Source organism: Cibotium barometz, chromosome 5 (genome assembly GCF_041138505.1).
Source record: "Cibotium barometz isolate CiBa-2024 chromosome 5, ASM4113850v1, whole genome shotgun sequence".
NCBI classification, from domain to species: domain Eukaryota; kingdom Viridiplantae; phylum Streptophyta; class Polypodiopsida; order Cyatheales; family Cibotiaceae; genus Cibotium; species Cibotium barometz.
Genome location: NC_141050.1, coordinates 31,158,049 through 31,180,209, shown reverse-complemented (window position 1 = coordinate 31,180,209; position 22,161 = coordinate 31,158,049). Strand labels below are relative to the sequence as shown.

At 40.5% G+C, this 22,161-nt stretch overlaps 2 pseudogenes; one reads left to right on the top strand and one right to left on the bottom strand.

Moving 5' to 3' along the window:
• Window positions 1–11,723: 11,723 nt before the first annotated feature.
• LOC147638354 (uncharacterized) lies at window positions 11,724–19,180 on the bottom strand (annotated as a pseudogene).
• Window positions 14,599–17,630, top strand: LOC147638355 (uncharacterized; annotated as a pseudogene).
• Window positions 19,181–22,161: the final 2,981 nt, after the last annotated feature.

The following is a 22,161-nucleotide window of genomic DNA, read 5'->3' as shown; positions in this document are numbered from 1 at the left end:
ATATGAATTATAAATGAAATACATCATACCTTTACCTTGATGTCCCGTACCATCAAGAGGTATAACTCCAATCCAATATCATGTAGCTATAGTGTGAAATGGTAGGTGAGTAGATATGGACCTCTACACAAGAGACCATAGCCTAAGCCTCCAAGCCTCCCTTGAGTGCGCCCCATGCCCTTATTATATAGGAGGGCCCTCAAGTGACTCTTGACTCTCCATTTCCCATGTGTGACCCTTGGATGTCAGACCCTAACCTTAACCCTTAAGGTTAGTCCTAACCCATGCTCCACTAGAGCTTGTTCCCATGCTCCCATGCTCACAAGTCTAATGAGGGTTAGCCTCCTAGTATATGCACACATAATATTTATATAACAGGTCCCAAACCTTCCACATCAACCCAAAAGAAAACTCCAACAAGACAACCACAATCAAGGTATCTTAATAGTATCAAGATGTGGGTGGAGAAGCAACTACTTGTAGCTCAAGGCTGCTATAAAGGTGCCAATCAAATTTGGGTGCCTCGATAGTCAAAGCCTATTTTTCAACACAGCACTCAGAGGCCAAGGAAAAAGAAAAGTACACAACACTGCCCACAAAAGCCAATGCCAGTTCCTCTCCAGTTCCTCAATAAAGAAATTCACCAAGTCAACAAGTGTGGGTACCAATAACACTACTACAAGCACAAGAGTACTACCAAAGAGATACCAAAGCTTGGATTCCCAAGCACATCACAAAGTCCCCTGAGAGCTTGCACAAAGAAGGAAGCCTCAGCACCAAGCACATCCGCCACCTGTTTATAATGTTCATCAAATATGGGTGCTTGTGCATGTGCTTCAACAACAAGGATACTATGATGGTAATTCCATCATATGGTTGCCAAAATTGAACAATGTGAAGAAAGCCTCACCACCGACTTCAACCCCAATAGCTTCGACAAGAATGGAGGCCCAAGCAACAACAAGCAAATCACTCAACCGCTCTCATGCATTCACCAACACAAGAGCTTGTGTGTTCAAGAAAATAACCAACAGTCTTACCTGCTCCCTCGACAACATTTGAGCAACAAATTCAAGAATCAATATCCACATTTACAACAATGGAGACCTATGAGCACATCAAGGACAAAATAACAATGCTCTTGTCACCCCTCTAGATGTGAGAAATAAGTGCACAAGAACTTGTTTGCAAGTCATGCCCTACATGACCCATAAAATCAATTAAAATGAAAAAACCATTGAGGTCAAAACCTACCATTTCACGGGGTCAAAACCTGCAACTTCACGGAATTCCATCTCATGGAATTACACTTCACTGAATTCCTTTTCACGGAATTACCTCTCATGAAATTCCAGTTCATGGCCTGCACTTTCACAGAAACACCATTTTACGGGATTAACTTTCACGGGTTTAGGCCATTTCACAGAATATTCCTTCACATCCAAAACACAGAATTAGACTGTTTCATGGAATACACCTTCACGACCAAAAAACGTGCAATCTCACGAGTTCAGGTTTCTTACGAATTACAGTCTCACGGCTTAAGAACCTACACTTTCACGATTTAAGCCTCATTAACGGATTAAGCCATCTCATGCATTAACACTTTCCCAATGATCTTCAATATCCATTATATATATGTTAAGCTTATTGGTTACTATTCTTTTGGCTAAATTAATGTAGCACCTGCTCCATGAGTGCATATCCAAACTCATGCATAGGAGAACATTTGCACCAAAGCCTCACCATCATCGACAACTTCCAGGTACATCTTTGGATGGGGGGGCCATGGTGGGAGAAATCCTGGTCGATGGTACAACCCATTGCCTGGAATTTTCCTTCAAATTACAAACCTCTCTAAACCAAGTGAAGCAATGGGTAAAGAACGATTACTCTCAGAGGTGTCATTTCCTGAATTCTATGCAGCCTTGCTTAAAAGTTTCCAATCAGCATCTCTAAGAGAAGATGAGCTCCTTCAAAACCAAACATCCTACAAGTGAGGAACCAAATGCCTTTTGTTGAGTGCAATCACTATGACCATCCCAATTCCCATTGTGCATACAAGGCACCTATTTTTATATACTATATATGTTGTAAAACCTTTGGTCATGATACCAAAAAGTGTCACACTTCATCCACAATTGACTCAAAACCTTTATCTCTCCTGCACCAAACAGAAACAACCCAAAGGGTAGAAACTGCTCAGGAATCAGTTAATCAAACACTCTAGTGTTTCTATTGTTGTGGACCTCACAAGGTGGAAGACTACACAGTTTGGAATACTTCCATGCCCATAGTCACTGACGCTTTGTGACCCATGTGTGAACGATGTGGCATTGATCACATGTTCCAAGATTGCCCAAGGTGAGTTGCTGCAACTTGTCTTACAAAATACAACTCTTAACATCTTAAGTGTACAAAATGGGCAATTATCCATGGTAACCTTGAATAAAAGAATGCAAAAGAAAATACCTCAACATGGGTAGAAGAACATGCTTTAAAGCAGAACATGCTTTAAAGCAGAACCCAAAAGAAAAAGCAAAACCTTCTAAACCCAAGAAAAACGAGGGACAACAAACTATTAAAACCAAGGTTGAATTAAAGGATAGGGAAAAGGAGCCTACGGAGGACATAAACCCAGAAGATATGCTGCGTACTAACTAAAGTGCTCAAATTTCTATTTGTAAAGTACTATATATCAGAATCCTCTCACTTCCAAAGTGCTCCAATCAAAGTTCGAAATATGCTCGATACCTACTTCATAAAATTTTCATTTCCAAGGGGCACCGTTTTTTGGCTCTTGTAATTTTTGGAGAGAAGTGTGTCCACAATAACAACCACATCATTAAATTCTTCTTTTAATGCTTATAGATAAAATTGTATATAATACTATTATTAGTGTGTTTTGAGGGAATTCCAGTTTTAGTCTCATATATCAAAGTTTCAAAAACACTTTTTGTTAGATAGAGCTCAAAATCAATTTATTAAAACAAGAAAGTAACCCTTTTACAATCCCACCACCTAAATTTGTGTGTGTTCAATTCAAGTTATCTCCCAAAAGAAGAAGAAGAAGAACTCAATTTGTTGATGTGTGACTGCGCATTCTTGTTTTTGAAATTTCCAGCGGGTCTCCGAATACAAAAGCAACACTCCTCTCAAGATTGTGGCCTGTAAGATGAGATACTTGAGCCATCACACCTCAGAAACCTTCTCTCATATCCTCATTTACCTGTCTGAAGCTTTTCGAATTAATGTTTTTCTCTGGCAACTGCTACACCTAAATCTTCCCACATGGGACAGGCTTGCGAATTGGGCCCCAGTGTCACCACTCTGCCCCTTCTGCAACACACTACAGGCGTCGCTGTTGTACATCGCTTAAGAGACAACAATAGCGACTTCTGTAGCGATGCATATGCGTCGCATAAGCGACGAAACTTTAAAAAGTTATTTAACGTTGCTTAAGCGACGATGCATCGTACGATTACGTCGCTTAAGCGATGACGCGCAACGAAAAAAAATGGACAAATACAAAATTTATATACCGGTTGATTCATTTACATTAAACATAATGTTGTCTACATTTTTCTCATGATCTACCTACTGTTGCTCTCTTTGTCGCTTGCTATCTTGCAATTGTGATTGCACTCCGTGCTGTCGTTGTTTTTGCGGAGATTGGTCAGACACCGGTGCATAAACGAACATGAATTCTAGTAAACAACGCTATCTAGCTCTCTTTTATTGTTAATTTTTGAAATTGAAACACTCTAACTTTAACTATTTTCAAGCCTTACGTTATTTTTATAATACATATACATACACATACACATATACAATGTGCATGCACATACATAGTACATACACACATAGTAGTACATACATATGTTTAATGTTATGCATACATAATGCAAGCATGCATGTGTGTATGTATATACATGCATCTATGTATGTATGCATGCATGCATGCATGTATGTATGTATGTAAGCATTCCTGACAAACGGGAGCGGGGAAGGGGATAGGGCCATCCCGGGGATGGGACAAAGATCGACAGTTCAAAAAACTTTATTTAACTTCAACTATTTTCAAGCTTTACTTTATCTATATAATACATGTACATAAACATATACATATATAATACATATACATATACATATACATACACATATACAATGTGCATGTACATACATAATAGTACATACACATATAATAGTACATATGTATGTCTGCATACATAATGCATGCATGCATGCATTATATATGTATATATATATGCACGGATGTATGTCATATGTAGTACATATGTCATATTATATATATATCTATATAATACATATACATATACATATACATATACATACACATATACAATGTGCATGTACATACATAGTACATACACACATAGTAGTACATACATATATACATGCATACATGCATTGTATATGTATACATAATGCATGTACATACATAGTACATACACACATAGTAGTACATACATATGTTATGCATATGTATGCATGCATGCATGCATTGTATATGTATACATATATGTATGTATGTATGTATCTCATCCGGCATCTTCTCTCATCCGGTATCCCGTACTCTCTTATTTCCGTACAGAATCTGACTGGTTTTCCATACGGCTTGCGGAAGGTTCCTATCCCGCATTCTTCCGTACTGTATGCAGAAGGTTCCCATCCTGCACTCTTCCGGATCTCCTCTGTACCCGTCTCTCTGCCTTTGGAACTCCATTCCAGTCTGCATTCCGGTTCATATAGATATTTCGGCTCCTTTCGGATCGTATTTTCCTTCAAAATGAAGACTAGAAGCAAACGGTGGCGTACTTCTATTACGCCCCAGACATGTTAGTAATTGACTCAAAATATATTATTTTACTAAGAGGCAAAATATACACAACCAAAAATTAAGTCTTTATGCCAAAAATTTGTATATACATGTCTATATCAAAAATGTTGAAATGTAGAGAGAAAGAGACGAGACAAGAGACACATCATGTACGCTCCCAAAGACTGATTCATATTGAGGACAAGATACATATATATAGGTGAGACCAAGTTAGGTAGAGTGAGCCATATATAGAGCTCCAACACCCCCACTCAAACAAGGGTCTCTAGCTATGGATGAAAAAACCCTTGGGGAGTACAAGAGAAAAACCCAAGCCCCTATACAAATGTGAAAATATGAACCAGAAGTAATGATGTGAAAGTGCATTGTGCATCTATGTACAAATATACAAAAGGACCAAGAGGTCATAGTGAGCAATTGTGGAATGTGCAAAGTGCATGGTGTCTAGAAGATTACAACGATATATGTACAAAGCTACCATAAGAGTAAAGAGCCTAATCTAGAAAGAGTGAGCCCGAGGCAACTCCAAGCTCTGAGCACAAGAGAATGAAGCGTGACTCATTGAGACCTTTGGTAAGAATATCTGCAATCATCTGGTCACTTGGACAATGTTCAATCATGATAGTGCCTTTGCATACTTTGTATCGAACATAATGGTAATGCACAGTAATATGTTTTGACTTGTTATGTTGGACATAGTCTTTTGCAAGACTAATAGCACTCTGATTATCACACCGCAAGGGTGTACTAGAAAGAGGAGAATGGCCGATATCTGTCAACACTTGTCGAAGCCAAATGAGTTCACGAGCTGCAAGTGATGCCGCAACATATTCAGATTCGGTTGTAGAAACTGCAACACAACGTTGTTTCTTGCTGGTCCAAGAAATAAGACAACCATTAATGAAGAAACAATTGCCACTAGTAGATCGCATAGATAAATGTGAGTTGGCCCAATCTGCATTTGTGTAACCCAAAAGAGAAAGAGATGGAATGGAGTCGGATGTGAATTGTCGTTGATAAACCAAACCATAATCTATAGTACCTTTTAAGTATTTCAACACACGCTTTGCTGAAGACCAATGCTTAAGAGAAGGACATGCAAGGTGTTGCCCGAGATAGTTAGCAATAAACAAAATGTCAGGACGAGTGTTCAAACCAACAACTTGAAGACATCCAACCAAATTAGCATATGGTTGATTTGTAACAAGCTGGCCACCACCATCAGAAGTGTTTTTCATGGAACTCGCAAGACAAGGAGTAGTTGCTGAATGTGCAGATTCCAAACCAAACTTCTTAATAGTATCTTCAATAAACTTTGACTGTCGAAGTAATAAAATACCTTTACTGCGATCCCTTTGAATCTGAATGCCAAGACACGAGTGAAGCTCTCCAAGATCCACCATATCAAATGCCGAAGATAACAACTGCTTACTTTGGTGTAGAAATCCCAAATCATTGGAAACAAGGATTGTATCATCCACATAAAGGGCAAGGATTACAAAACTACCATTTTGGTGTTTGGTAAATAAGTTGGGATCAGAAGAGCAAGAGAGAAAACCATGGGAGGTAAGAAAAAGATCAAACTTGATGTACCAGGCCCGTGAAGCTTGTTTAAGACCATATAAAGCCCTATGAAGACGAGCAACAAGATCTTCCTTCCCTGCAATAACAAATCCTTCTGGCTACTCCATGTAAATTTCTTCATTCAAATCTCCATTCAAGAAAGCTGTGCGCACGTCCATCTGATGAATTTCTAAGTCAAATTGAACAACAAATGCCAATAAAACCCGAATACTAGTAATGCGAACAACTAGTGAAAAGGTTTCGTGATAATCAACGCCAGCAACTTGAGAATAACCTTTGGCAACTAAACGTGCCTTGAATTTGTCAAAGGATCCATCTGCTTTAAATTTTGTCTTATATACCCACTTACACTTAATGGCAGTACGGCCAGGAGGTAGCTCAGTGAGTATCCATGTACCTTTAGAGATAAGAGAATCATACTCTACTTCCATAGCCTCTTGCCATTGATCCTTTTGTGGAGAACATATAGCATCACTGTACGTGGCTGGATCTTCAGAAGTAGAGAAAACATTAGCCTCAAAATCTTCATCATAAACATGACAAGAACCATGCTCAAAATCAATAGGCAGATCAATAAAAATGTCAACATCATCAATGACAGCATTCGGAATCAATGGTTGTGAAGAGGAAAGTTGCTCTTTAGATGGTTGTGAAGAGGAAATTTGCTCTATAGAAGAAGATTCATCATCACACAAGAATGGAAAAGCTTGAAGCAAAGATTTAGTATCATCAGAATCATCCATGGACCATGTACCGCCCATAAGCTGTTCATTGAAAATAGCATCACGATTCACAAGCACTTTCTTGGAGGACGGGTCATAGAATTTGTAGCCTTTGGAAGTGTCAGAATACCCAATAAAAATAACTTTATAAGGCCAGGAGCATCAAGCTTTGCTCGTGTTTCTTTAGGAACATGAATGTAAGCAATACATCCAAAGGTTTGAAAATGAGATACAGAAGGAATTTCACCTGTCCATGCTGTGATGGGTATCTTACCAGAAGGAGCAGTAGTAGGAAGATGATTCTGAACAAAGACTACTGTCAAGAGAGCTTCACTCCAGAAGACACGAGATAACCCAGAATGAATCAGCATACATCGTATAGCATTGATAATAGTGCGATTCTTACGTTCAGCAACACCGTTCTGTTGAGGTGAATATGGAATTGAATGTTCATGATGAATACCATGGTCCGTACAATAACTCTCAAACTCACGAGACACATATTCTCCACCATTATTGCTGCGAAGTTTCTTGAGGCGACGTCCAGTTTGAAGTTCGGCAGCCTTGTGAAATTGCTTAAAAACAGATAACGCCTCAGATTTTTGTTGAAGCAAGAAAACAACTGTATACCGTGATATAACGATGTTGTGTTCTCGATGGAGGCAAAGGTCCACAAATGTCGGTATGAACAAGATCCAACAAATCATGAGAATGAACTGAATTCGAGAGAGGAAAGGGTTTACGATTGTGTTTGCCAAGAGCACAAAACTCACAGATTCCCATATGAGGATGAGCTTTAAGATCCATTCCGTGTACAAGACCTTGACGATGAAGATTAAGAAGCTTTGAGAAATCAGCAAGAACAAAGCGATGATGCTATATCTTGCAAACATGATCCCCTGGAGCAGTGACAACATTTGCTACAGCATCATTAAGAGAGAGCTCAAACAAATTGCCATTACAAGAAGCAGTTGCAATAATCTGTCCATCTTTCTCAATGCGGCATTTGGTGTGGTCGAATCCAACAAACAAACCAAGATCAACAAGTCTTGCAACTGAAAGAAGATTACGTTGAAGTTCTGGGACATGTAAAACCCCTCGTAAAACTCGAGTTGAAGAAGACAAGGTGCCAAGATATAAATCTCCAATGCCCTTGACTTGGCAAGTTGTATCATCAGCAAGATAAACAACACGCTTAACAGGTAAAGAATGATAGTTATGTAGCCACTTAGATTCATATGTCATATTTCCTATAGCACCAGAATCAATAATGAAAAGTGAACCATCACGTACATGAAGTATTCTGTCTGGGGGAACTGAACATAAAACACAACTTGTTTCAGGCATAACATTATCATGATGCTCGGCTGCATACGCTCAATTTCGATCTACGTCAAATCGACGCTTAAAGCACATGGAAGAGGGATGATCAGATTTTCCACAATAATCACAAGAAGAAGAATCTCTAGATAAACGTGGTTGTTTTGTGGTAATGTTGTGTTCTTCATCATATTGACGTGCCCAACAGTCATCTTCAGTATGACCATTCCTATTGCAGTAAGAACAATGCTTGTTAGGAAATTTGAGACGAGAGAAACTACCACCACCACGACCACCTCTACGGTTGCCTCGTTGAAAAGAACGCCTTCGCACATTAAAGGCCCGTTCCAACTGTTGTGACTGAGGCTCCTCTTGTTGTGAAAACATAACTGCATCATGACCAACACTACGTCGTTGTTGACGTTGAGAATACTCAATCAAAGATATGCAAGTTTGGTCAAAATCAAGACCGTCCTTGTTAGAAAGAATGGTAACAATGTTGTCATAAGACGGATCCTTTATTGTATCAAGAAGAATTGTAATAAGTTGCTTTCGTGGAACAGGATCACCCGCAGCAGCAAGTTGATTAATAATAGATTTGAAAGAATCAATATGTCCCGTCATAGCAGTACCAACTTCATACTGTAACTTTGAAAGCAAACCTCTCAAATAAAGTGTTTCTGTAACAGACTTTTTCTGAAAATTTGCTATAAGATACTCCCATACGTCATGGGAAGTAGGAAAGTCATACACATCAAGCATGAGAGAATCACTAAGAGCAGAAAGAATATACCGACGAGCTGCTTTATCACGCCTCTGCCAATCCATATAAGCAAGACGCCATGCATCAAAAACAGGGCCTTCCGTGATAAGAACGTTGTCAGAATTTGGAATAATAGGCTGAGACGGACATAGAGAATTGCCAATAACAACATCTGAGAGCTCATCGCCTTCAAGAATTAACAGCATCTTTGCTTTCCAACCGGGAAACCCTTGGCCTTGAAAATAAGGAATAGAACGTTGGCCAGAAGGAAAACCATTGACGAGAACAGTCATAGCCATATCTATCTGTGAGAAGACGTATAAGATAAAATCACAAAATTTGCACACCATAGACAAGGACGACTGCAAGAGATAAGAGACGTCAATAAGAAAAGAGTCCTCAAAATAGCGAGACGTGGGACGCAAGATTCATTGGTAGACGCTGGATGAAAAAGCTAGATTGGTCGCTTTGCTAAAAATAGCAAAATCCGAGACGTGGGACGCAAGATTCATTGGTAGACGCTTGACAAAAAAGCTAGATTTGGCGGTTTGCTAAAAACGCTTGACGAAGAAGCTAGATTTGGGCGGGTTGCTAAAAACGCTTGACGAAGACGAAACCTGTGTGCTCACAAAGACACTTGATGAAGACGAAACCTATGTGCTCACACAAAGAACCTGTTTTGCTGTTTTACAGATGCAGTTTGCCTGAACTGTCATAACTTTTGACTCACAACTCGATTTGACAAACTTTTTTGATAGGATTCACCAGCACAATACAATCTACGCACCTGCACCGATTTTGGTTTTAAGGACGCGATTAAGAAACAACTCTAATTACAACAAGTTAAGCTATAAAATCATGTAGACAACACATAATCAAAGAACAATCTTGTAAGACATGAAATTATAATCATGAATTTAACAAGAAGACATAGATGCTTCCCTCATAGATGCTCTGATACCATGTTGAAATGTAGAGAGAAAGAGACGAGACAAGAGACACATCATGTACGCTCCCAAAGACTGATTCATATTGAGGATAAGATACATATATATAGGTGAGACCAAGTTAGGTAGAGTGAGCCATATATAGAGCTCCAACAAAAAAGGGTCCTTACAGTATGTATATCATATGTATGTATGTATATACATGCATGTATGTATGCATGCACATTGTATGCATGCATGCATGCATGCATGCATGTATGTATGTATGTAAGCAATCTCGGCGAACGAAAAACGGGGATGGACAAAAAACGGCAATTAAAAACTTTTTTAATAATAACTATTTTCAAGCTACTTGGTACATGGTACTCGGTGCACTGTACTTGGTACATGGTAATTGGTACATGATAATTGGTACATGGTCCATATAGTAATTGACATGATAATTGGTACATGGTCCATAGTAATTGGTACATGGTCCATATAGTAATTGACATGATAATTGGTACATGGTCCATAGTAATTGGTACATGGTACATGATAGTTGGTACACATAGTCCATAGTAATTGGTACATTGTACTTGATAATTGGTACATTGTCCATAGTAATTGGTACATGGTACTTGATACTTGGTACTAGATTCGGTGCTTGGTACTTGATTTAGTATCAGACTCCATAATGAAACTTCGAACTCGCAATTGATACATGATATATGGTATCAATTGGTCGGTCTAACTTTGGGGTACCTTAAACAATAAACATGGGAACAAAGAAAGCTTTTTAGTGTTAGACTTGGTACTTAAGTTGGGTATCATGTTGAAACCTCGTACTTTCAAATGGTTACATGGTACAGGTACGTGGTACATAAATTGGTACTTTGAAATCACGTGCTTTGAAACTTCATGGTTCGGATCTTTAAGCTTGAAAGTTAGCTTGAGTTGATACGTATCGTACAATTAGGGACCCCTGCAAAAAATATGAAAATCAAAAGCTTGTTAATATTAGAGCCTAACATAGAAAAACAGTCACTAGAACTGCGATAAAGTTTTTGATTTGTCTCTATCTAGCTTTCCAAGAGCTTTTGAGAAATTGGTGATGCTTGCCAATCTTTTGCTTCTTTTGATGTGTTACATTGTGGGCTCACCTCTTTTCTTGTTTAGGATTTGTTTTGTTTTAAAACATACAGATAAATAAATAACGTTCTAGCTTCTCGCACATACTTAGGCTAATTAACTTACCGACAAATAATTAATTGTTTGACAATAGACAAATTCAGCGATGCAACCAGAACATATGTCAATATATATCATCAACAAATATATGTACATGTGTCTACAATAGTGTGTGGTGATCAATCCTCTCATATACAAAATAGATCACTAAGTATCACTACGTGAGCCATCACTATATGAGTCGCTACTATCAGACTCGGAATCATCATCAACATCAGCACTGCCACCACCACCACCCATGCCCCCAACCACAACACCACCATCACCACCGCCACCACCCGTGTCCCCACCCGGGATCACGCCGCTGCCGCCGCCGCCGCCCGCCTCAGACTCTCATCATCACCCCTCGGCCTCCTGTGTCGAGCCACCTCTGTCATGTCCTCCTCACCATGTTGCTCTTGCATTACTTAGTGAAATCAAATAAGAATATATTACAGTTAATATGAAAATAAACCACAAAATAAATCAGTGATACCCACAAGTGGATCAGGTGTGTCCGGAAGTGTCGCCTGCAAAGCACGGTACCCGTAGTATGTAGCGTACTCCATCTCCTGCGCCGTAGGTGCACGACCATAGTCTTTGGTCTAGATTAATAAGACAGAACCAAAGACTTATTGATTTCTTCATTCAATAATAGTATCTTTGAAAGTTAAAATTAGAACGATTTATACTCACAAATGTGACCACAAATCCATCTCGACCCATCCGCCGGCCTAGTCTAGATGTGTGACCAACTTGCAGTCTCTTTCATGCTACCATCTATGTAAATTTCATTAAACAAAATGACATCGGTTAGAGAATATTTAGAATCAATCCATCAAAGTTCAAATTAATTCTAATATACATTAGCAAAGGCACGCACCTTCTGTTGAGGAAAAGTGATGCGTAGGCATCTCTCCTTGCGAAAGTATTGCCATGTCTCCATGCACATATTAGCCCTCCTCTTGTTTGTCTCCACCACCATACAGTAGCATCTGTTTATTTTTCATATTGCATACCATAGAACTTGTTAGATTTCAGTGTTTTCTTTCATGCATTGTTTTTTTCTTCTCGATCATTTGATTAATGACTCGTGTTTTTATGGTACTTGAAAATCAGATTCGGACCAATCAGAGGGTACACCACCACCTCCTACTCGTGGTGATTGGGGTGCACAGAGTTTCAATACTGCACATGAACCCGTTTATGATGATTTCTACTACGAAGAGTCTATTATATGCTGGTGCGCTTGTTGTCGTGGCACATATCGGAGGCCACGACGGGAGTGCTTTTCACATGAGATGACTCATGGTACTTTTGAGCGAGCACCGCCACCACCTGAGGAGCGACATCGACCTATGGTATGTGACTATTCTCCCTTAGTTTTATTATTGGTTATTTTATAAATCAAAGTCTCATATATAATGTAACCATATCATATATGTAGGTATATTCACTTGATGATGAGGATGACTTCACTATCAGTGGTGCACATGTCCCTCGCACACGGCACGGATAGGTCACCTGTCAGCTGTAGCTCGAGGTTTCTCGACATCCTCTACCTCCTGCTTTGGAGGCCGAGATGGGTGGAGATCATCCATTGCCTACTTGTTTGCATTCTCTAGTACAGACATATGATCGCAGACGATACGGAGGATGGCAGAGAGGATCACTTCCTTTAGATGGAGTGGTTTTCAGCTTCTAGGACACTCGCTACATGATTGCTCCATCTACCATTAGTGGAGCACGACGAGGCCTCTTTATTGCACAGGATTTACATGTGCCCCCTCGTTCAGAGGTCACCCTTATGTCTTTCTGTGAACCTATATTTAGATGGGGTCCATGGCATCAGCTTACTTGCTACATTCAGAGCATGAGTACTTATGGATTATGTCTCAATGTAGCCTCTCTTTCTGATAGAGGGATGACACATGCAGAAGGACAAAGACTCTATGTTGATGGAAGACCTTACTCTCAAGGAGACATAGCAGGTTTAATCAATAGTAGTCGAGGGATGAGTTCAAGAACCAATTGCACGTTTGTGGAGTGTGAGAATAGTCATGAACCAGAACATATGAGCAGGGATGTAGAAAGATACATAGTTGTCAATGCTATTAGATCATTACGTGCTGGTGATGAATTGCTGGTCAATTATGGATGGCGTAGACCTCCACGAGCATCGTGACTAGATGAGGATTTAGAGCTTCATTGTATACATTTCCTAATGTTATTTGGATCTCTTGTACCCTAATTCTATAGTTTAATTTACACCACGTTCTCTACTGTCTTTATTTTAATTTGATAATCATTTTTTATTGTCTGTAACTGTTTTGTACCTATATTTCCTTTTATATAGAAGCATGCTATTGATATTGCCTTCAAATATGTAGATTCCGGATTGTGACATCGACAATATCACAAATCAACGTTCACATGACGCATCTCACATGTCAATAGAGTGCATGAGGATCCTACGCAGGAGTGATCCTAATTCGTATGCAAGACTAAAAAAACAATATTCTCAGGACTTCAATAATGTGCGGGACCATATCTTTGATGACGACGATGGCATGTCTGATTTTATTGAGGATTGGTATCAAAATAATAGTGCGAGTGATATTCCTAATAACAACGAGAAGTATCTTCGAGAAGAAGCTCTAAAGCGTATCTACGCAGGAAGCCAACTGACACGACCCAGTGCAAGCTTACTTATTCTGAATCTTCAAAACCGTTTTGGATGGAGTAATATATCCATTTCAGCACTTTTGAAGTATGTAACAATCTAACATTTTTTTTAATCTAAATATTTTAGGAGTAATCACAATATGTTTTGTTCTTATTGATCATATTTTTAATGGACTTTGCAGGCTACTCTCTCAGAAGTTCTTGCCGACAAGCAATTCCCTTCCTACATCACATGATGAGGTGAAGAAGATGATAAGTAGTCTTGGACTTGACTATTCTTCTATACATGCATGTCCCAACGATTGTATTTTATATAGAGGTCAGTACGAGGACGGTGTGACATGTCCAAAATGTCAAACTCCTCGTTATAAAGAGGAGAAAGGTAAGGTCCCTTGAAAGGTATTGAGACGTTTTCCCCTGGCTCCGCATATAAAACATATGTTCCAAAGTCCCGAATTAGCTAAGCTTATGACATGGGGAGCGGAGCACAAGAGAAAAGATGGAGTAATGCGAATTCCATCAGATTGTTCTGCATTTGAGCATATTGATCTGCGATGGCCAGATTTTGCAAAAGAACCACGCCATTTAAAGATGGGTGTAGCATTGGATGGCGTGAATCCATTTTCAATGAGATCAAGTAAATGGTCTACATGGCCAGTGGTAGTTATTAACTATAATCTACCCCCGTATCTCAGCATTAAGAAAGAGCATTTAATTCTCTCACTCTTAATTCTGGGAAAACGACAAGTTAAAGATCTGAATGTTTATTTGGCTCCTCTCATCGACGATCTTCAAGATTTGTGGAGAGGGATTGATGTCATGGATATGTCTAGAAGCATCGGTCAAAGACAGTTCATTGTTCGTGGAGAATTTTTGCATGGACTATCCACGACTTTCTAGGATATGGTTTTTGCTCAGGTAAATGGTTTAAATATATATATTCTTTCATAAGTTTGTACGATGTTCATTACGCTAATCATCTTTGTTATGTTTTCCATGCAGGGATATTACCAAGGGTTATAAAGCTTGTCCAATTTGTGGTGATTGGTTGAGATCGACTTATAGCAAAAACCTCAACAAAAATATATATCTTCGACATAGACGATTTTTATCTAAGGATCATTATCTACGAGACAGAAGGCAAGCCATACATTTTAATGGAAAGGTAGAAGAAGGGAGATGTCCAATACCAATGATACCAAAGGATTGGTATCTAAAGTGGACTGTTGGACCCGCTATCGATCCGGAGTCGGAGATCATAAGTGGCGATGATGATGACGCTCTAAAGTAGCGAGTGAGAGGAAAACGTACTGTAGCTCAAAGTCCTTCGATATGGTATACTTTGGAATATTCGAAGGATTTGAGGATATGTCATCTTCTTGATCCCATGCACATATTCAAGAATGTTGGTCAAACATTATGGCAACACCTCGTTGGCTTGAAAGACACAGCGGCTGTAAGAAATGACTTAAAGGATCAAAACTCAAAGCCCAGTCTATGGCCACTTTATGATGAAACTCGACGTGAGACAACCTACGAGCTTGCCCCATGGGTGCTCAAGACAGAAGAGCTAGAGACTATCAACAGGAAGATTCAGTCGATTCGTACGCCTACAGGATATGGAGCATCTTGTCGAAACATGTTCACTCTAGATGACAAGATCTTGTCTGGTTTAAAAACACACGATTGGCACAATTTTGTGAAGGTAAATCTATTCAGATCTTTGAAATATTTATTTTCTTGTATGTTGGTTGATCGGATTAATCATGTATGTAGCATGTTCTACCCCTTGTTATTGATGGATGTACTACAAGAGGAGTCTGAGATGTGATATATCGCCTTGGATCACTTGCAAGGTATTTATCGCTCATTAATTTTTAGTATAAAATTTTATTTCATATCTTCTTTATTCAATAACATCTCTAATATCTTCTTTCTTTTACTGATAGATGGATTACATCTAAAGAGATTGTGAAAGGGTCAATTCCACAAAAGAAGCGTGAATGTATAGAGCTTCTTTGTTTTACTGAAAAGGAATTTCCAACCTCCTTTTTTGATATCTAGGTTCATCTTCTAATCCATCTAGTAGACGAGATAGAGCTCGCTGGCATTGTTAGCACTCGATGGATGTTTTGGGTCGAGAGGTTTATGGGAGTATTGAAAGATTATGTACGTCAAAAAGCAAGACTAGAGGGTTCTATGGCGGAGGGATGGATGCTTGAAGAATGCATGTATTACGTTTGTGAATACCTTGAGAAAATCGATTTTGAAGCTCCACGCGTATGGACAAATGAGTCGTCTTCTACCATGTATGACGAGGTATTGTCCGGTAAGGGAGTCCCTTTTCGACTTAAGATCCAAGATAAATTGGATATTTCTACTTTCATTCTATATAATAGAGAATGCATGCAACAATTCGTTGATGAGTACGAGGAGGAACTTGCAAGCAAACGAGTTGGTAGATGTAAAAAGAGGAGATCCAGACGTCAAACCAATGTAAATAACGACGGGGACGTACCTACTTTCATGGATTGGTTATACACCCGTATGCAACGTGCAGTTAGTGATCATGACAATCTCTACGGAACAAAGAGAGTTTATGATCGGGTGTGAAAAACAGGTAACTTGTTTGGTTTTGAAAACTCTGAACTAAACAAATGAATCTCAAATTTTTTTAAGAAATTTATGTTTTGGTGTAGGCTCGAATGTATACCAACATGTGGGCTTATGGACATCTTCAGATAAAATCTATCGACGACTTATGTCTAACTCAGGATTCTTGCGTTGTTGCCTCTTTTAAGCAATTATCACGTGCAAGTTCAAGAGACAGAAATCTTATCGACAGTGAACTTGGTTACGTGGGAACCATAGTCGGCATTTATGAAGTATCATATCGTATCTTCAAGCAGGTAAATGAGATCTCTCTTCATGCAACAATAACATGTAGATTTCTTAAAGCTATACATAATTTTAAAGTTTTGATTCGTATATTTTGACAGGTGGTTTTGAAGGTGGATTGGTTCCGTGCCGGGTATAAAGGCAATAATGCCACAATGAAAAGAGAACCGTCCGGATTTTGGTCCGTCGACTCCTCGAAGTTATTGCGTGCAACAAAAGAGCCTTACATTCTGCCAACTCATGTAAAACAAGCATTCTTTTACAAGAATACAGATGCTCATCCATGGTGGCAAGTTGTGCATGTCCAACCTAGAGGTCGACACTTGTTTGATAGCGTTGACTCTGAGACAGCGGATCAAGATGATTTGATTACATCCTCGAGTCTAGACACATCGACCTCAGAGAGGTGTAGAATTCTTCTATCCGTCGATCATGATGACATTGTAGGTGATGAGAACGACAACGATCCAGACTGTGACACTACAGACACCGAAGAGGAGGAAACAATGGATGTCGAGCCTACGGAGGAAATGAACGTGAACACAAATTTAACGATCGAGGAGTTTGAAGAAGTCAACAAGGATAATGAAGATGAAATTTTATTGATGGTTTATCTCAGAGATGATGATGAGGACCATTAGTCTTACGTATCAACTCACGGATCAGCCTATGTTCGGTAAGATTTAATCTCAAAATCATTCATTGTGAAGTCTTGTTTTTTTTGTTTTATAAACTTACTAACAAGGGTGGGTAGTGGGGAGTCTCGTGTGGTGATAGCCTCATATGGCTAGTGTCGGGGTTCGATTCCCCTCAAACTCGTTTTTCTTACTCTAGTTGTGTACAAGGTAATTTTAGCTCCAAGTTCAATGAAAGAAAGTTCGTATCGGGATTCGATTCCCCTCCTCTACCAAGGATTCGATTCCCCTCCTCTACCAAGGCTTCTATCTCACGTTTCAACCCCAGTATCAGCATCTCAACCTTCAGTACCCGCAATCAAGCAAGGTTCCCTGGATCGACTTGGCCTAGCAGTAGACCATCGAAGCCAGCAGTCTTCTAGCATTTCGTGGCAGTAGTTCCAGCAACACCCTCAGACTACCCGCATTACCCTTAACCGCAACACACCCCATGCTGCCCATTGGTATCAGAGCTCTCTGGTGGTAACTTTTTGGTCTCATAGGTCATTTTGGCCTTTTGAAGACGTAAATATAGCATTTCATTTTGTTTCATTTCTCTCTCTCTACTTATCGTGCATTGTCGCGTCGATGACTCAGGAGTTTACACATTTGTTTTAGCAACCACTTCCGACTCCATCCTGCCCGAAACTCCATCTCCAGTGTGTTGATGACATATTTCTTGTCATCCTTGAGTTGATCGCTGCATTGCAAAATAAAGTCAGTTAGTAATTCAAATAAAAAACTATAATTCATATTCTTTATGGTAAATAATACGTACTGCCATGGTATATGAACTCTCTGTAGATATGACATGCAAAGATCTCTCATTCGTGGTCAGAAGGCGATGCCGGCTTTGACTTGAAGGATACCCCCGTCAGGTGTGATGTCACATGTGACACCCAAAGTCCCAGTGCACGTGCGTATTGGCACTGGTGGTGGGGGCACTGGTGGTGTGGTACTCTGCCGCTCCACTGATGCCTACACGCAATACAAACATACGATATATTGAGATGTGAATTCGTAAAAAATACTTGATATTTAATCCGTAATCGCCATAAAAGATATACCTGTGGGAGGAACGGCCACTACCCTATGAATCAAGTGTCACCTGAGTACAAGGAGGTACATCAGGAGTAAGCCGCTAACTCTCGTGATGTGATGTAACTGGGATAGGAGTCCTAAGCAAACAAAGACATCAAAAGGATATATATATTAAGAATTCTATATGTAAAAAATGGACGACATTACTATTTTATCAATCAAGAAGCTTATCGATGCGTAGTAGTATGTGCATGCCAAGACGTCTCCACTCTTGCATGTGGCTGGGAGGATGTACCCTCTCCAGGTCATACGGGCATACTGAATCTCGCAAGAATCTCAATCACGCCGTCTAAACCCGCATCATCCATCTCCACATAATCTTTCATGGCCTCTGACAATGTATCTCCAGAAAGTCCAGTGCCTCGTAGCAAAGACTTGATGATCGACAACTTCACTTTACAGATGTGGTCACTCATCGTATCTATATATTTAAAACAACTATATGTCAGACTAAAGATACATTGTTAGAGAAGAGCTCAATACATTGTTAGAGAGGAGCTCAATACATTGTTGGAGAGGAGCTCAATCGGGCCAAGGCTCATATTGGCAGCTGACCATAAGAGAGCGAAGGGCTAAAAGATTACCCACGGTGAAACCCTGAGGCTTGGGAGGCAACCCTGAGGCGGCTGGTGAAACCGGGCTATGGACACATAACACAGTAATTCTTTCAATTAAATACCTGGACTTTATGACACACACACAAACAAAATCCTCGCTCCCTCGCTCAACACCAGATTGGCCCCGAAGTCCGGCACCCCTTGGGGTATTTATTTCTTCATTAAGAGATTGAAAATAGAAAGTGGGAGTGCAATTGGGCACTCTACCTATTCCTGCTAAAGTTTACAAGTTCTGGAAGAATTTTGCCAGCATAACAGTACTAAAACTGTCCCAAAACAACTCAGAATGAATCCCAACTGACTGAGTTCACTTCCACAGGTCTCAACATACACATTTGAGTCCCAAACAGTGAATTTCAGCTTGCTGTATTTTCTGTACAGACTTGTTTTCAGCTTTGTACAACCACCACACTGTCCTGGTAGACCCTAGCAAGGTCCCTCTGAAATCTGGCATCAACTGGGCCTTGGAATAGCCCCTAAACAGTGCAAAAACAGCACTGATTTAGTGCTGAATTGGACACCTACGTGGTGAGGTAACTACCCTCACCTGTTCCTGCTTTGGAGCAGCAGTTAGCTGCTCCTGTTCCTGTCAAAGGAGGCTCCCTGTAGAAAACAAACGCCCACACATAAAGGAGAATGGGGACGGCCAGACAATGGAGTTCTCATGGACGGATCGTGGGTGTAGAATAGATCCTGGCTGGAAAGGAACTCGAAACCCGAGCCAGGAGATACATGATAACTTGCCATGAGACGACTCTCATGAAAAGCTAAGATACAAAACCTCCATCCTCCATTCCTCTGGTGGTTGCATCCTCACTCTCCGTATTTTTTCCCTTATTTTTTCCATTTTTTTGTGGCTTGGGAGGCAACCCTAAGGCGACTGGTGAAACTGGGCTATGGACACATAACGTAGTAATTCTTTCACCCTATGAATAGCATCACACCCTGACACATCCAATGCTTCTGCATCACAACACAGACTCCCAAACTGTCTCTCAAAAGAGAACTCGTATCACAGCACAGCATACCATACAGTCGACACACCTGTACCAACCCTCTCTACCTTCCAAGGGTACTATCCATCTCTGTCATGGATTCCCTGTCCAACCAGTAGCAAGGTTGTACCAAACATGTGTCCATTCATGTACCTTCTGCCTGCATGCGACCTATCTCTTGGAGAAACCCAAAAACATGTTTCCTCGAGAAACCCACGACCTGTTTCCACATGAAACCTTTAGGCCTGTTTCCCTTTGAAACTTCTGTCATGTTTCCATACAGAACCATTCATGGCACCATTCAGCCAACAACAGCATACATCTAGTTACTTGTTCTCTCATGAAACATCTGGCAACATAGAGATGCCCATAACTGTAGGTCCCTCTGTTCCTTTCTAGCAAGAAGAAAAACAATCTGCTCCATGAGCACGTAGCCATGCGAGCTTGCATCACTCCCATGCCAAGAAACATAACCAGGTGACCTTATACTTGCAGCCAATAACCCATGTACATAGCTGAATTTGCAGCCAAACAAAGACGGCCCATAAACTGTCCTCGAACTGATCTCAAAACAGTCTCGAACCAAAGCAAAGAGAAGCTGAAAGTTCCATCGATTGAACGCTATCGACATGATGTCTATGTTCATGAAAAACCAGCCCTGTCTGCCTTTATGTCCAGAGAAACTAGCCCTCTTGCCACCTAGGAGAAGAGCATGCAACCCTGAGCGCCTGCAGTCCAGCCCTCCTGTGTACCACAAGCGAGAGAGAGAGAGAAGAGCATGTGCCGCAAATTCAGCCCTCCTACTATTCAGCCCTCAACTTTTGTGCACACAGAAAAACACCCAAAAACAGGCCGCCAGCCCCTCCACATAAGCATGTGTACCCCTTCAGCACTCAGCCCAACTAGTAGCAAGTGGGGGAGAACCCCCACGTGCAGTTCAGCTTCTGTGCGCCACCTGCAAACAGCCCGACAACCTGATATTCGACTCTTTGTTCAGTCCACGTGTAGTCTAGCCACGTGCAATCCAGACAGTCGCCACAGAGAGAGAGAGAGAGAGGTTCAGTCGGCCCTGTATGTACTGCAGTGCTGCCTCTTTCCAGAGAGAGAAAACGCACACCCTCCTCTGCTGCAGCCCTGAAGCACACCTGCAGTTCATTCCACCTCCTATCCTGCAGCCCTGCGCAGCTTTTCACCAAAGAGAGGGAGAGACCCACACACACTTCAGCCCCTGTGCAGCAGCCTTCTCCAGGAGAAAAGCGCACACTCCAGATTAAGTAGGCGCACACTCCAGATTAAGTAGGCGCCTCCCAAAAAGCATGAGAAAGAAAAGAAAAACACATCCTCCAAAAGTGGAGTAGCCTGCCAAAATAGCTTTTGGGCCACCCAAGATTTTAAAACCTTTATAACTTTAATTTTTGCCCACCAAAGGATATAAAACCTTTTTAAATTAAAGTCTCTTTGCCTCCTTCACACTTGGGGTTGTCCACACATGGGCTTCCTTTTTAACTCCAATCTGATGCCATTCACACTATCCACCACATCCCCGTGCACACCTACATACTGTCCAAAGAAAAACACAGGGTCGTGACACACAACACAACTAAGCTTGGGTGCCATCAAGTTTGGTGTTCTAGAATGTTGCATTGGATCGTCTCAAACAATGGCATGATTAACGTAGAGGACGAGCACAATCAACAAGAACATTGGAATACTTGTGTATGTTTCATTTTTGGTGAGTATGGGGATTTCATGGAACTCAACACAGTCCCCACTAGACCCATGCAA